Raw genomic sequence first — 15,020 nt, 5'->3', positions numbered from 1 at the left:
AGACTGCAGCAATTGATTTCAGATTTAACTTCGATAAGAATGAAAGCTAATGAGCGTGTAGTCGATTATATCACTAGAGCTGAAGAGTTGCAGTATAATTTAGATGAAGTAGACGAGGGTTTAAGTGAAAAGATGTTTGTGTCAATCATTCTTAAAGGCCTACCAAAAGAGTTCAATACGTTTTGTACCTTGGTTAAATTTAGCAAAGATGATAAGAGTTTGAACGAAATTAAAAAAGATTTGCTAAACTTTGAAAGTGATCATAGAAATGAGAAGGAGGAGACTGAACATTCGTTTATTTCGAGAATAAAAACATGTTTTAGGTGCAATAAGACAGGACACATAGCAGCTCATTGCAGATCTAAGTTAGTGAATAAGGTTAACCAGTCTTCTAGTGATAGACCTCCTGTGAAATGTTTCAGGTGCTTAGAAATAGGACACATAGCTAGGGATTGTAAGAAGGAATTTGAGAGAAAAAGCGTCAGAGAAGACCAGCTGTTAGCTGAAACTAATGAAACTCGGCTGAGAGAGTCGACGGTAACCTAGTTATAGATTCAGGCGCAACATGCAGTATGATAAAGGATGAGAATTTATTTGTTGAGCTTGACCAGAGTTTTAGCGAAACTGTTGAAAACGCTAAGAAAACGGAGTCTAAGGTTTTAGGTAAAGGAAGAGTTGAATTTTTTGTGAAAGATTGTCAAGGAAATTCGAAAAAAATTTCAATGAGTGATTGTTTTTATGTACCAGAAAACTCAGAAAATTTAGTGTCAGTCTCAAAACTGACTAGAGGAGGAGCTAAAGTAGTTTTTGGAGAAAAGTCATGTATTGAGTAAGGAAATGGGACTGTTTATCCACTTAGTGAGCGAGGTAATCTTTTCATTTGGAAAATAATAGGATTTGGAAATCACAAAAAATTAAGTGTTGAAAAAATGCAAAACAATTCTTCTGAGTTCAGAGTCAGTATGACTTATTTTTGCAGAGAAACAGAAGAGAAGAATTTTAATGAGCAAAAGGAGAACTTGATAAAAGACGATGATATAAGAAAAGAAGTTGAGCTGAAAAATGAATCTAGAGCCCATCCAAAATCTAAAACGTCTTTAAATGAACGAGGTAAGGAGGAGTTGGGAAACTTATGCGAGGTTGAGAAATTTCAGAGTATTGACATGAAGTTAGGTTCAAAGCTAAGCGAGCGTAAGAAGTTTGAAAGCAGAGCAGGTAAATTGATACGGATATTTGACATAGGACAGAAAAAAAGTAATATTGCTCTTAACAAACATCGTATGGGACATGGTAAAAATGAACCTCCAGACTAGTGTAGGCTATGATTTAGTACTTATTTTGAAAGGAGGAGTGTTAAGTTTCAGAGAAATGACCTCTCACTTTATAGAGAAGTCATTTCCCACTTTTTGGTTCAAAATAAGAATATGATTGGATATCGCACGATGTCACGCGATATCGCGCGATGTCATATCACGAGATCAGATCTCAACAGGCGGTTAACCCACCATATATATAGAAGTTGATTTATTATTCTTTTATCGCTCTCTAATTAAACTGTTGATTATACCTAGTTTTGCTGCCAACCAGTGAAACTTTTCTTCATTCGAGAAAAGCTTCTGTTACCAAGAACCAATCACAAACTATTTTATGGATACATGATTCGACAATAAAGCTTATGCATGTCACTACCATCTTTCAATTTTTTTTTGCAGCAATGGCTTAAAGTTACTATGCTTAATAAAATTCTTCATTTAAAGCAGCCCAAACTTCGAAGCTATTTAATGATATGAACACTCGATTGAGACAAAAACCCGTTTTATCCGATATAAAAAAAACTTCAAGCTCCTAATGAACTCCTGCTACAGAAAAAACTAGACTGAGTTTGCAACGCCGCAAACATCCTTTTTTGCTTACAAACGTATCTCAAGCCAAATTTGATTGCAACATTTTCAATTTCAAGCAGTTCAAGATTTTCCGGCATGATATGGTTGGCATAAAGAGGTTGAAGAACGAGATAAGTTTGCAATTTTGGACGTCTGAAAACTTCAAATTTAGATATCTCCAATTTTGGATTTTTTGTGACTGTGGATATTGTCAGCGACAGACGGTGAGAATATTGTTGACTGAGAAGCACCAAGACAAAAAAATTTTTCTCAAAATAACCATACATAGATGGTGAAGCAATAAAGGAGTTTTTTGCGTTAAGGAAACGGCCTTGAAAAATTCTATGCATTTTTTTGCTGCAAATTTACCAGGTAATGGAAGCTCGCTTAAGAGCTGCAGATCTTAATTCGCTCCCATGGTAAGCTCATCTTGGAATTCCCGAATTGTTCTTGTGGCGGATGCTAAAATTGAACACAAACAAGAAACTGACCTGTTTTTGCTTTCACTAAACTAACTTACATGTATTTATAGTATCAGACAGCTGGGTCTCTCAGCCTATTTCTTTTTTTTTTAGTTTTAGCTAGCTGCTTCAAAAATGTTGACGTTGAAATGTACTTTAACGAAACATAATGTACAACTCTTATTCGGAATCTGTTGTAGTTAATAATTAGATTTTCGAACATCGCAAGGACTCTGATTTTAATTTAGCAACAATTGTATTTAAATAAAAACAATGTTTTCAGTAGAAACAGTGATTAAATTTTAATAAACCGGAGCATAATTGTCATTTCAATCAAACTCTTATGGTAAGCACATGTTTTGCGTACACTCGTCTGTCTGCTTTCCATTGACACATTTGTTGCGCTTCTTAGAGGTTTTTCTCATCAAATTCCCCAATCACACAACCGTTAAACAAAATGCCGGCAGTATATTTTTTTTCATTCGATTCAGGACAGAAACGTTTTCTGGATGTTGAAGTGGATGTTGTTTAAAAGGGATGTTATTTAGAGTTCGCAACGGGTTAATTTGATTCTAAGCTGGTCATTCAGCCAAGCAGGAAATATCAAATTTTGCCAGTGTCGAGCTTAGACCAAGTTATCCATTTGTTGACTTGATTGACTTGGTTTGAAAGGAGCATCAGACAAGCAACTACAAGCATAGCAGCTGTAAAGGTAATTTTTTTCTAAGTACCTCTTCCTTAGTCGAAAATGGATTTTTTTTTGCATTTCTCTATAGCGTTCGATTTGTAGTTCGATTTGTAGACTTGAAAACTTCTATGCATTTTTTTGCTGCAAATTTACCAGGTAATGGAAGCTCGCTTAAGAGCTGCAGATCTTAATTCGCTCCCATGGTAAGCTCATCTTGGAATTCCCGAATTGTTCTTGTGGCGGATGCTAAAATTGAACACAAACAAGAAACTGACCTGTTTTTGCTTTCACTAAACTAACTTACATGTATTTATAGTATCAGACAGCTGGGTCTCTCAGCCTATTTCTTTTTTTTTAGTTTTAGCTAGCTGCTTCAAAAATGTTGACGTTGAAATGTACTTTAACGAAACATAATGTACAACTCTTATTCGGAATCTGTTGTAGTTAATATTTAGATTTTCGAACATCGCAAGGACTCTGATTTTAATTTAGCAACAATTGTATTTAAATAAAAACAATGTTTTCAGTAGAAACAGTGATTAAATTTTAATAAACCGGAGCATAATTGTCATTTCAATCAAACTCTTATGGTAAGCACATGTTTTGCGTACACTCGTCTGTCTGCTTTCCATTGACACATTTGTTGCGCTTCTTAGAGGTTTTTCTCATCAAATTCCCCAATCACACAACCGTTAAACAAAATGCTCGGCAGTATATTTTTTTTCATTCGATTCAGGACAGAAACGTTTTCTGGATGTTGAAGTGGATGTTGTTTAAAAGGGATGTCATTTAGAGTTCGCAACGGGTTAATTTGATTCTAAGCTGGTCATTCAGCCAAGCAGGAAATATCAAATTTTGCCAGTGTCGAGCTTAGACCAAGTTATCCATTTGTTGACTTGATTGACTTGGTTTGAAAGGAGCATCAGACAAGCAACTACAAGCATAGCAGCTGTAAAGGTAATTTTTTTCTAAGTACCTCTTCCTTAGTCGAAAATGGATTTTTTTTTGCATTTCTCTATAGCGTTCGATTTGTAGTGGAAGCCCTCTATTTTTACAATAAAACAGGCTGCCGATGAAACATCAGACTGACAGTGCAAGAACAAAAAGCGTAACTATATATGCTTTGGGCAACAAGAAACACTAACGCCTCATCAACATTTTTTATGGCGCATTAACTTTCAAATCAAGATTGACCGAGTCTCGTGTTCTGATTGCTACTGTTTTGCTAATATCTACATCACGTTAAGTACTCTCTATGGCGTATCGAACTTCACATGCGGTAATTTTGCGGCGAATTGTTTGGAACATAAAATCTGTGTGTTCCATGAAGCGGACCGTTTTGACTAACCTGTCCACCATCTGAAAATGCTGGTAAATGGTAACGTGACCAGAAAATGGAGTCCCATTACTGGAAAAAATCTCAAACTTTCACTTTGCATTTTTTCTAGAGTTTCAATTTTTTGACGTATCATCCAATGAAAAAAAGGAGTACAAAAGCTTGTTCTCCTTAATTGAACTCAAGGTGGGTCACTTTGCACTTTAGCCCGACATGCAAAATTGTCGAGCCAATATGCACAGTAAATTTTTGAGTTTAAAAAAGTCAAGGTTTGCGACAAAGTACCCCCTGCCATTCGAAGTTTTTCAGTTTTTGGGACAATTTTTTTTCCAAAACCCACTATTCAAACCATATTTCTACAATTTATATTGAAAGAAAAAAATTCGAAGCTAGAAATTTCTCAAACCAAACTTAAAGAACCCAATTTTCATCTTGGTTACAACATTGACACATGGCACCAGAGGTTCGGTTCTGTCAATTTCAGGTAATAGAAGCAAAAAATCTCTGTCAAATCTCTTGGTTTCGATTTTCCTATTTCCGAAACTTTTGGAAATTTCTGTAATAAAACTATTCATTAACAATTCTGAGAGGGATTTGCCTTTAATACTGAAATGAAAGTCTAATAAATTGTCTCCTCCGCTTATATAATTTTTTCTAATAAATTTGTTATTTTCATTGGTAAATATTTCTATAAAACATAGGAAAAGTTGTCCGATATACCAGACTGACAGTGCAAGAACAAAAAGCGTAACTAAATATGCATTGGGCAGCAAGAAACATTAACCCCTCATCAACATTTTTTAAAGGGCTCATTAATTTTCAAATCAAGATCGACCGAGTCTCTTGTTTCTGTCCTCAAAATTGAACTTTTTGAAAAAACTTAACTTGGGAACTGATACGAATGCTACACGCAACAGATGCTTACTAATTTACCCGCGCGATGAAAAATTGACAGCAAAAACTGAAGAACAAGAAAAAGAGTGAAAAATCTAATAAGATCAAAATTAACGCTCCTTTTTCTTTCTGTTAACTCGTGAAAACACCATGCAAACCCTGATCTGAAAATTTTTTTTCTTCCGTCAAGAAATAGTTAGTTTTATGCAAAGAACTGCCATATCTCTCGTGCTGTTTCAGTCTGTAAAAAAATTTCTATTTGGTTTCGGAACAAAAATTGTGGTTTCGATTGATGAGACAAGCTATAGTACAAATCATTGGTATCATTTTTGAGCAAAGCTTATCATAATTGCAAAAAATTAACAGATTTCAGATTTTATTATAGGAGAAGTAGCCCTGACTGATATCTTTATCTCCTTAACTACTTTCTATGGCGTATCAAACTTCACATGCAATAACTTTGCAGCAAGTTTTTCGGAACATAAAATTTTGTGCTCGGTGAAACGGACCGTTTTGACCAGCCTGTTCATCTCCTGAAACAGCTGGTAACAGGTACCGTGTCCGACCAGAAAGTGACTTCCAGTTCTAGGAACATTACCAATCTTTCGATTTTGTTGTCACAAAAATCATGAAGTATCAATCTTTTCTGGATTTTCATTTTTCAGGACGTATCAATCAATAAAAAAACTAGTGCGAAAACTTGTTCTACTCCATCGAACTCAAGGTAAGTCTTTTTGCATTGTAGCCCCACTTGCAAAATTGTAGAGTTAAACTGCACAGTGCTCTCATGAGAGGTTAAAACTTCAGCATTTGAGACATTTTCTACCCTGCCATTAATTTTTTTGTTTTTGGGATAACTTCCTTCCAAAAGCCACAAGTCAAACCATATTTCTACAATTTATTTTGAATTAAAAATTATTCCAAGCTGAAATTTTCACAAACCAAACTTTAAAAAAATTCTTATCTTCGTTACACCCATGACATATAACACATAAATCAGATTCTTGGTTCTGTCAAATTCAGATAGTAGAAGGAGAATATTTCTGTCAAATCTCTTAGTTTCAATTTTCTTTCTTAAAAAACCTTAGTTTTCTGAAGTAAAATGATCAAATTTAAATTTTGAGAGGGAATTGTTTTTAATGCTGAAATGAAAGTCTAGAAAATTTACTCCTCCGCTCATAGAGTTACTTCTTATAAATTTGTTATTTTCTTGAGTCATTTTTTGTACGAAACTTTGGGAACGTTATATATCAGAATGACAGTGCAAGAACAAAAAGCGTAACTACACATGCTTTGGAAAACAAGAAACATTAACCATTTTTTAATGGCGCATTAACTTCCAAATCTCTGAGTCTCTTGTTTCTGTCCTCAAATTCTAACTTTTTTTGTAGAAAAACTAAATTTTGGAACTGATACGAATGGCTAAACGTAACAGATGCTAGCTAATTTACCAATTGCATCGTAAAGAATAGAAATGCATATATTAAAGTAACGGATAGCAAAAACTGAACAAAGGAAAAAGAGTGAAAAAACTAGAAAGGTCAAAATTAATGCTCGTTTTTTTTTTATTTCTGTTAACTCGTGAAAACACTATGCAAAAGGTGATCTAAAATTTTTTCTTCCATCAAGAAATATTTAGTATTTTTAGCAAAAAACAGCCACAATTCTCGTACTGTTTCGATTTGTAAAAAAATTATCCGGTTTGGTTTCGGAACAAAAATTGTGCTTTTGATTGATTAGAAAAGCTATAGTACAAACCATAATTGCATTATGAGTTAGGACCGAGGTGGTTAACTCATAGAGTAATTTCGGATAGGGTACACCGTCTGCTCGTCACGCTATCTTATTTTCGGCCGGATAGATTCGTGCAACTTCTTAGTCTAATACCGATCCTAATCTTACTCTTATACTATCTAGTCTCAGGTTGTTTAACTAGTCTCTGCTAGGCTCAATAGATCTAGGGTATACTGGTTTATTGCGGCTGCTGAAGTTCTCTTGGAGAGTCCAACTAATTTCTAAGTTAAATTCAAATCTCTCTGGTGCTGAAATTACAAGTAATTTCAGCACTTACAAATAAGTGGATTGTTAGTCAGATGGATCATGATTGGTTAATATTAAATACTTTACATTGGTAAAATATCTAATTTATCCAATCATAAAATGTAGTTTAGATCAGGTTCCACCCATCCGGGTTTTACAGAGTTTTTTAGAATAGTTTTTCTGCAATTCGAAGGATGGATGATGGACGTTGGTATTTGGCGAACATCATATTTCTTTTCCGGTTTCTCTTGTTAGAGAAGTTCCAGGACGCTGGAATTAGGGATATCAAACGTTGTGTCTTCTTGTGACAACGACTGTGTTTCCCAGCGAAATCAATCTGATTTCAGAATGGTTTGCTATGACGGGTTTTTCTGTTTTATGTTGAGAACTTCTTTGTGTTTGACCTTGTCTGGGAATGGCGTGGAGATTGTGCATGGAGGGGATGCCTGGTTACTCGGATCTGTACGTATACTTGAACATCGAGGTGGTCATTGGTCTAGTTCAATGAAGTCCTTTTCTGCGAAGTCAAGTCGTACTCTAAATCTTTTGAGTTGTGATTGTGAGCGGCATATCGATTGTGATTGGCCATTCTTTTTCGAGTGTAGTGGGGTCGTTTTGTCTTTGGGTGTTCGTCCTTGGTGTTGTATGCTGATCTATATATTGCATAATATAATTTACATTTTATAAAACTTTTTTTAGTTTAATGTTTTTTAATTATGATTTTGGTTAGTTGTTTTCACAAAAGCTTTTTGTTTTAGTTCAGTTATTTTGAAGAGTTACTCACCCTTGAGTAGCTCTTATTAAAAATAGGAGTGTGGTCACAAAGCGTGGATGTAGCACGGTGGGTTAGGCCGGCTATAGAGCATGCTCAGGACGTCCTCTTCTGGTGGGTTAGGCCAGGAGTGGGAGTATGATTGCATGCGGTGTTTGTGAGAGGTCCTGTTATGTGATAACGTTTTATGTTGGGTTTGTTGTGGTTTTTCTTATGTTTTGTTGGTTGTGTCCTTTTTTCAAAAATCAAATTGTTTGTGGTATGGGTTTGTCTTTCGACTTTTTTGTGTTTTATTATTTCTTTCTTAGACTTTATAATAGTCTTCAAAAGAATAAATTATCCAGTTTTAAACTGGGTTAATCCGGTTTGGGTACCGTTGGTTTCTTTTTCTTAGTCATGCTGTTATTCTATGATTTGTGGTGTTTAGTAGGCTGCGTTGGTTAGTGTTGCTTAGTATATAGTTCCTTTCCAACCGGGTTAAAGGAAAGTTTGAAACGTGTTATCTTGTGTTAGAGTTGTTGAGTGTGAAAGCTTGAAACTGAAATTCATTATTTTAAACAATTCTTCGTGGGCGAGCTGTGCGAGTGTGGATAGAATTTTTGTGCGAATGAATGGAAATATCAAAAGGTTAGTACTGCATTTTCGTTTTATCAATTTATTACATAGAAATTCAAATTTATTGCTAGTTGTTGGGAAAAATTAAGTTACAAATTTTCATCATTATTAGATTTACTGCTTGTGGGGGAAAAAATTTATAAATTAAATTACTGCATTGGTATGATTTTTATTTAATTGTTTGGTGCAAAAAAATTAATAGAGTTTTAAACAGTTTGAAGAAGTTTTCTATTTTTTATTTTTCTTTTGTAAATTTTTCAGATGATCGTTGGATGAAGGCTAAAATTCTAAAGAAGACATGGATAAAGAATGGTTAGTTTCTAATTTTAATTTAATAGTTAATAATGTTTATAATTCATACTTACCTGTTAGTCGTCGGGGAAGAAACCGTGGGGGAAGATGTCGTGGATTAGGTCGGAAGTTGTTAGTAATTTTGCTAGGATGCGGATGATATTTTTAGTTTGAAGCAGTGGCCAAAGCAATTGAAGTGCTTTAATGGTTGTTAGTTCTTCTGTGCCAACTGCAAACTCATAAGGTGTGTTTTGGATGAGATTATATAATTTGTGATTGAATTTAGTGTTGTGGATGAATTCTAATATGGGGATTTCTATAGGTTGAACAAATTCGTGTGGGATAAGGAAGGGTCGGGATTCTTCTGCGTTGAAGGTCTTCGTGATGGGACAAAATATATACATTTGGGTTATGGGGTCGTAATTTCGAAGAATACCATGAAGGTTAGTATCTTTAATGCAATATGTGAAGTTAAGAAAGAATGGTGAGGTGTATTTGGAATTGATGAATTGAAAACGGTGGTGTGGCTGTCTGGAGGGAGTGTGTAGGTCGAAGTGATTTTGTATAAAACGATAATATGTATATGTGTGAGTTTGTTTAGTGCGTAACATAATATCGTGTGAGCAGTGCAAATCTCGTTCATGTGGTGCAAGGAAATGAAAGGTTAGTGAAAATAATTGAAAGCGTTCTTTAAAACTTTCGTAAGCTTGTGTGTCTGTTAGTGCTTCTGAAATGATGTGGTCAAATTTGCGATCAAAGATATTGAGTGTAAATACATATGGTGTTTTAATGAAAAATTTTTCTGTGATTTGTGGGTTAGCGAAGCGATCATCATCCAAAAATTGGTCTTGGTTAGTTCGGATGATGTTATGATCGTAATATTCTAGCGTATATTCGTTAGCTCGGGGTGCAGTGTGTGTTTTTAGTGACTTTTTATATCCTATGTAAGTAATTTGTCTATGTGTTAGTGGTGTAGTGAGTCGATATAGCATGTCTTTATTTCGTTCTATATCGATATGAGTGTTAGATAAAGGTAGGCAAAGGGGATTAGTAAAATGATAATAGGAGGTCCAAGGAAGGGTAGGCATTAAAACGTGTTCATCTACAAAACTACGTGTGTCGTTAGTGTCGTGAGGGGTGTTTAAGGTATATTGTGGAAAAGAGGGTAAGGTGATAGCTAAAAATTCTTTTGTATTAGTGTGATGTGGGTGATTTATATATTCACGGGCTGTTCCTGGTTTTGCTGGGAAAGGATGGTTGGGGAACTTTCTTTTAAAAGTGCGGTAAGCTCTATTAGTGCTGAGTGAAGATTCAGTAGATGTGGATGATGGTGCTAATGATTCGGTATAAATTGAAGAGGGTGTAGGGGTAGGAGGGTTGGATGAATCTATTGTGGATGAAATTAGGTTTATGGTGGGGGTATCAAGGTGGTAGGGTTGTTGTTGTAATGTAATAAAATTATCTAGTTCTGGGGAGATTTGGGGGGTGTCTGGAGGATTGGATGATCGGTCTGAATGAAGTGAAGAGTAGGTTGGAGTGACTTGGGAAGCATAAGAGGGTGTGCATCTAAAAGAATTTTGTTTATAGATGTAGAAAAGATTCCAAAAAATCCTGCAAATAGTATGCGTGCTACACTTGCTTGTCTATTGACTTGTGTGTGTATAGCACATGTGTTGTAGATTCCTTTTAAGAGTGAAAAAAGAATACCTATAAAGTTAAACATTGCGTATAAAATAGTTAATTTTTCTAAGATGTAGTAGGGCCATCCTAGAAAATCAAGAATTTCATTTTTGAGTGTAACAAAGCTAAAAATATTGATAGGTGATATATCTTGGGGACGGTATTTTTCACCGTTTAGATGTATATAATCTTTAATGTCTTTAAAATATCCGCTATAGTCTTGCGTATAGATGTCTGCAAATCCTGCGGTTTCGGCAAGTTTGCGTAAGTTTTGGTCAATTGATTGTCTTTGTATAGTGTCCATTTGTGTTAATAATTCTTGGAATTGTTGTGTTCTAATGTGATGTTGAATATCTGATTTTGAATATATTCCTATTGATTGTAAGTCAATATTTGGGTTTCGAGCGATAGCTCGAATGCTTTCTGGTGAAAATTTTTTGAGTGATTGCATTAATGTGGGATATGGGGTAAGAAGGTAATATTTATCTTCATCAGGGTTTAGTTGTACTACATTGTGGCTATTTTCTGATCCACATGGGACTGCGGTATCCCAGAAATAGGTTCTTCTTGAAAGTGTGTCAACGAAATGTACTTTATTCTTATAAAAGATAGGGATTCTTTTATAGCATCATTTATCTTCAAAACATATAGTGGTGATACTTTTTTGTTACAGGTATAAAACCATAAAATGTTTCCTTCATAGTCTAAAAAATTTGATCTATTGCCTGATAATAAATATCCTGCGTAGGGTATTTTTAATACTGCTAATGCAAGTGATTGTAGGATTTGTGTTCTTTCTAATTCGCATAGTTGGTGAAGTGTTTCTAATTCAGAGAGGGACATTTCTTGAAAAATGCGGCTAATTGTGTAGTCTAATTTCATATCTAGATGAATATCATAGTGGATATTTCCGAAATACGTAGTATTCATTAGTGATAGTTCTTGTAAACGTGTGCTTCTAGTGTCATGGGGTTTGAGATGTCCACCAGGTTGACCTTTACTTTTTGAAAATTAACTGGTATATATGATGTTCCTTCGTTTAGAGGATGACCTGTGGCATATGGGTCAATTTTTATTTTTCCAGTGGTCATGTCGAATCCATTTTCGTATTCAACTAATATTTCAGAGTATTGTGTTTTGTGAAGTGGGTTTCTGTATTTACATGCAAGTTCTGTTTCTTGATATATTTGAAAACGTGTCAATTTATTTTCTATGTTGTGTATGTTCCTAAAATTAGAACTTTGTTTTCGTGATGGGTTACTTGTTCATATGGAATTGATTGTATAAAATATTTTTCGTGAAATTTTATCATACGAGCGTGTATTTATGCTACTTGAAATGTTGTACATGTGTCTTCGGGGAACCAAACAATTGTTGCTTGTGTTCGTGTTGTAGGGTCACAATAACCTTGATCATTTTTACAAGGTAATCTAATTCCTTAATAGATCATTGTGTTGTCTGATAAATCGCGTGTGAGTTGTATTTTTTCGAGTTGTATTTTCCAATCGAAAAACATTATTTCTTGGTATCCTTTATTTTTTGTGTCTGCTTTGCAGTTTGATGGGTTATTTATACCAATGTGTGGTATCCAGTGTTTATCGTGTATGTCATAAGTTAATCTTCCGTGTGCGCCGTTGTATATGGATATTTTTCGTCTAGTTTTATATGTCCTTGATATCTTTCAAGTTCTGCTTGATGTACAGAATCTGAAAAAACTTGGAAATATACTAATTTTCTATCTGTGTTTTTATTTTTTGTGATATTTAGTCGGAGTAACTCGTTTTTACAATCTTCGGGATTGAGATGTAAAAGTCGTTCGATATTACTCTGGTAGAATGATTCGTGGTCAAGTCGGTTTTTATTTCCATTTGAGACTTGTGAACAATGTACTTTCTTTTCAGAAAATGTTGCTGTGAATTTATATCCTATAACTGTTGTTGCTCGGGCTTTTGAATAAAGTGTGGCTATTACATTTGTTGTTTCTATGGCTTGTGGTTCTGTTTCGCATTGTGATACTTGATTTATTGCATATTTGTGTAGTGTTTTTTGTTCGTTTTCTTCACAATCGTAATGTGTTACTAATAAATCTTGGGGTCCTGTGCGGGGGGAAGGGTTTATGTTTTGATTTGAGATTACTAGAAAAAGGAGTTGGAGAAAAAATAATAATTTCAGAATATACATGTGTATGATAATCCTGAGTATGGGTTATAAAATGTGATGTAACCAATTGTCTTTTTGGTATATCTGTCGTATTTGTATATTACTTCAGTTGTTATAAATGGCGGTGGTAGGGATTGAGCTGTTATATTTGGTGGGTTTAATGGATAGGGATGTTGAGTAATGTTGTTTAATTTAACCGTGATTTCAAATTTTAATTGTAGACTATTTTGTTGAAGTATTTGGATGTTATGATCACGAATGTCTTCGTGGATGTCTTGTCGGTATTGTAGTCTGTTTAGTGCCCAGTTGTGGAGTCGGTTACTTTCTGGGTGTTGTCCAAATAGTGGTGGAGGTGCTGTAAATGTATTCCAATCTAGTCTTAAAGGAATATTTATTGATGATTGTTCTCGATATCTAGCGTCGAGGTTATTTGGAAAATTTAAGTTAAAAGGTGTTGGTGAAATCTGGCTGATTGATGGTGTTGATGGTAGTGATAATGTTTCTGGTAGTGATGAGGATGTTGTTGTATCCGTAGAAATATCTATTGGATCATTGATTAAATTTGGTTCACCTTGTGTGAATGAATGTGTTGTCCAATATGGTAGTCGTGATGTTTGGTTTGTAGGGTTAAAGGGATTTTCACGTATTTGTTCAGATGTTGGTGTTGAACCTAAGTAATCTGAGGGTAGGCTTGAGGTGCTACGTTGTGAAAGAAGTGTCGGGGTTTCTGGTAAGATACCAGTGGGGTTTTCTGGAGTGCTTTGTGATGGGGATTGAGGTATTTCAAAATGAACTCGGGGAGTTTGAAAATTTCTATTTCGTCGAGGATGTATAATTTGTCTATTTATCTCGACTGTGTTTTGGTTTTGACTAGGATTTCGTATTCTACTTAATTCTTGTGGTAATGTTGGGTATAAGTTATATGTTGATTCACTTAGAGGTGCTTGTCGTTGAACTGGTTCTAGTGGTTCTGATAAGCGAGCGTGTCGTTCTTCAAAAGTATATGGGTTATCTTGAAAAGAAATTCGTGTAGATGTTTGGGGGTTTTGGGTAGTTGAAGGTGTTGTTGGGTTATCTTGGGATGATGTCGGTGAAGACTGACTGTGTGACTGTTGGTTAGCAATTTTTGATAGTTTTTCTTTTATTCTTTTAGTGAAAACATTTATGTTTATTATAGTATTCTTCTAGAAAAAGAATTAGGAGGATTGTTGCTAGGGCGAATGTGATGATTGCTTTCTTTATACATTTGCATTTTGTCAAAATGAGGGATGATAGAAATGTTATAAAAATTACAAATAGTAAGAAAATATCTGTTCTACTAAAAATGGTTCGTATCATTTAGAGAAGTTTTGTGAATCGTACCTGTGGATATAGTCAAGAGCTTTTGAAAGCTGGAGGTATATTTCAAATATGGAATAGAAAATTAGAAAAATATTGCAAAAAATGATTAGGATTATTATAAAAGATTCAAAGGTATCAAAAAGAAATATGATGAAAAATTTAAATATTGTGAAAAAGTTTGCGAGAATGTTTAGAATTATGGTGACTGGTCGAGAGAAGAGCATTTAAGAAATGGCTTCTCGATCGAATATTTTTTGTTGTTTGAGGCAATTTTCAAGTGTGGTCGAATTATTTATTGGTTTTTTGACAAGTGGGTTGAGTTTTGTGAAAAATTGTTGGGGGCAAATTTTATGGTGATCGGGAGGTCTTCTTTGTCTTTATTTTTATTTGTCAAATGATCTGGGGTATTTTTGAGATTTTTATACTTTAGGCTAAGTAAAATGGTCGTTCTTTTACTTTAGGCTAATTTAACATATTTGTTTTGGGGATATTTGAGGTCTGAGTTGGGGAAATATTGTTGATCTTTGGGTTATTAGATAAGGGAGGGTTATGATATTATGGGTATATTTATTTTAGTTGTCAAGTTGGAGTGGTTTGCTTATTTTTGACCTGGAGGTCGCAAAGTTATAGTTAGAGATATGCCTGGAGTTTTATATCGTTCGTCTAGTTGATCTGTGTTAGAGTTAGAGAAGGTGACGGATTGGATGAATTCTATTGGCTAATTATGAACTAGAATCGCTGCGTGTTTGTCAGCATGTTATTTCGAAAAATGAAAGTTGAAAATATTTCAGAGGTGCAAAAATTATTAAATATGAAATTAAAGCTGTTTTTGAAATTCGACTTTCTTTAATATTTTAGA

Source organism: Symsagittifera roscoffensis, chromosome 1 (genome assembly GCF_963678635.1).
Source record: "Symsagittifera roscoffensis chromosome 1, txSymRosc1.1, whole genome shotgun sequence".
In the NCBI taxonomy this organism is placed as follows: domain Eukaryota; kingdom Metazoa; phylum Xenacoelomorpha; order Acoela; family Convolutidae; genus Symsagittifera; species Symsagittifera roscoffensis.
Note: the sequence above shows the minus strand (reverse complement) of the source record.